The sequence below is a fragment of the Chiloscyllium punctatum genome, unplaced genomic scaffold (genome assembly GCF_047496795.1).
Source record: "Chiloscyllium punctatum isolate Juve2018m unplaced genomic scaffold, sChiPun1.3 scaffold_57, whole genome shotgun sequence".
Classification (NCBI taxonomy): domain Eukaryota; kingdom Metazoa; phylum Chordata; class Chondrichthyes; order Orectolobiformes; family Hemiscylliidae; genus Chiloscyllium; species Chiloscyllium punctatum.
The window spans coordinates 3907977-3910612 of NW_027309792.1; positions in this window are offsets into that span (position 1 = coordinate 3907977).

Here is a 2636-nt window from a genome sequence, read left to right on the forward strand (position 1 = left end):
GGGGCTGAAACAGATGGGCTGAAACAGAGGGGCTGAATCAGAGGGGCTGATTCAGAGGGGCTGAAACAGAGGGGCTGAATCAGCGGGGCTGATACAGAGGGGCTGAAACAGAGGGGCTGAATCAGCGGGGCTGAAACAGAGGGCGAGAAACAGAGGGGCTGAAACAGAGGGCGAGAAACAGAGGGGTTGAAACAGAGAGCGAGAAACAGAGGGGCTGAAACAGAGGGGCTGAAAAAGAGGGGCTGAAACAGAGGGCGAGAAACAGAGGGGCTGAAACAGAGGGCGAGAAACAGAGGGGCGGGAAACAGAGGGGCTGAAACAGAGGGGCTGAAACAGAGTGGCATAATCAGAGGGGCTGATTCAGAGGGGCTGAAACAGAGGGGCTGAATCAGCGGGGCTGAAACAGAGGACGAGAAACAGAGGTGCTGAAACAGAGGGCGAGAAACAGAGGGGCTGAAACAGAGGGTGAGAAACAGAGGGGCTGAAACAGAGGGCGAGAAACAGAGGGGCTGAAACAGAGGGCGAGAAACAGAGGGTGAGAAACAGAGGGTGAGAAACAGAGGGGATGATACAGAGGGGCTGAAACAGAGGAGCTGAAACAGAGGGGCTGAATCAGAGGGCGAGAAACAGAGGGGCCGAAACAGAGGGGCTGAAACAGAGGGGCTGAATCGGAGGGGCTGAAACAGAGGGCGAGAAACAGGGTGACTGAAACAGAGGGCGAGAAACAGAGGGGCTGAAACAGAGGGCGAGAAACAGAGGGGCTGAAACAGAGGGGCTAAAACAGAGGGGCTTAAACAGAGGGCGAGAAACAGAGGGGCTGAAACAGAGGGCGAGAAACAGAGTTCGAGAAACAGAGGGACTTAAACAGAGGGGCTGAAACAGAGGGGCTGAAACAGAGGGCGAGAAACAGAGGGGCTGAAACAGAGGGCGAGAAACAGAGGGGCTGAAACAGAGGGCGAGAAACAGAGGGGCTGAAACAGAGTGGCTGAAACAGAGGGCGAGAAGCAGAGTTCGAGAAACAGAGGGACTTAAACAGAGGGGCTGAAACAGAGGGGCTGAAACAGAGGGCGAGAAACAGAGGGGCTGAAACAGAGTTCGAGAAACAGAGGGACTTAAACAGAGGGGCTGAAACAGAGGGGCTGAAACAGAGGGCGAGAAACAGAGGGGCGGAAACAGAGGGCGAGAAACAGAGGGGCTGAAACAGAGGGCGAGAAACAGAGGGGCTGAAACAGAGTGGCTGAAACAGAGGGCGAGAAACAGAGTTCGAGAAACAGAGGGACTTAAACAGAGGGGCTGAAACAGAGGGGCTGAAACAGAGGGCGAGAAACAGAGGGGCTGAAACAGAGGGCGAGAAACAGAGGGTCTGAAACAGAGGGCGAGAAACAGAGGGGCTGAAACAGAGGGCGAGAAACAGAGGGGCGGAAACAGAGGGTGAGAAACAGAGGGGCTGAAACAGAGGGGCTGAAACAGAGGGTGAGAAATAGATGGTCTGAAACAGACGGCGAGAAACAGAGGGGCTGAAACAGAGGGCGAGAAACAGATGGGCTGAATCAAAGGGGCTGAAACAGATGGCGAGAAACAGAGGGGCTGAAACAGAGGGCGAGAAACAGAGGGGCTGAAACAGAGGTGCTGAAACAGAGGGTGAGAAACAGAGGGGCTGAAACAGAGGGCGAGAAACAGAGGGGCTGAAACAGAGGGGCTGAAATAGAGGGGCTGATTCAGAGGGGCTGAAACAGAGGGGCTGAATCAGCGGGGCTGAAACAGAGGGCGAGAAACAGAGGGGCTGGAACAGAGGGCGTGAAACAGAGGGGCAGAAACAGAGGGCGAGAAACAGAGGGTCTGAAACAGAGGGGCTGAAACAAAGAGCGCGAAACAGAGGGGCTGAAACAGAGGGCGAAAAACAGAGGGGCTGAAACAGAGGGCGAGAAACAGTGGGCGAGTAACATTGGGGCTGACACAAAGGGGCTGAAACAGAGGGGCTGATACAGAGGGCGAGAAACAGAGGGGCTGAAACAGAGGGCGAAAAACAGAGGGGCAGAAACAGAGGGCGAGAAACAGAGGGTCTGAAACAGAGTGGCTGAAACAAAGAGCGCGAAACAAAGGGGCTAAAACAGAGGGCGAGAAACAGAGGGGCTGAAACAGAGGGCGTGAAAGAGTGGGCGAGAAACATTGGGGCTGAAACAGAGGGGCTGAAACAGAGGGGCTGAAACAGAGGGGCTGATACAGAGGGCGAGAAACAGAGGGGCTGAAACAGAGGGCGAAAAACAGAGGGTGAGAAACAGAGTGCGAGAAACAGAGGGGCTGAAACAGAAGGGCTGAAACAGAGGGGCTGAAACAGAGGTGCAGATTCAGAGGGGCTGAATCAGAGAGGCTGAAACAGAGGGGCTGAATCAGAGGGGCTGAAACTGATGTCGAGAAACAGAGGGGCTGAAAATGAGGGGCTGACAAAGAGGGCGAGAAACAGGGGGGCTGAAACAGTGGGGCTGAAACAGAGGGGCTGAAACAGAGGGGCTAAAACAGAGGGGCTGAAACAGCGGGCGAGAAACAGAGGGGCTGAAGCAGAGGGCGAGAAACAGAGGGGCTGAAACAGAGGGCGAGAATCAGAGGGGCTGAAACAGAGGGCGAGAAACAGAGTG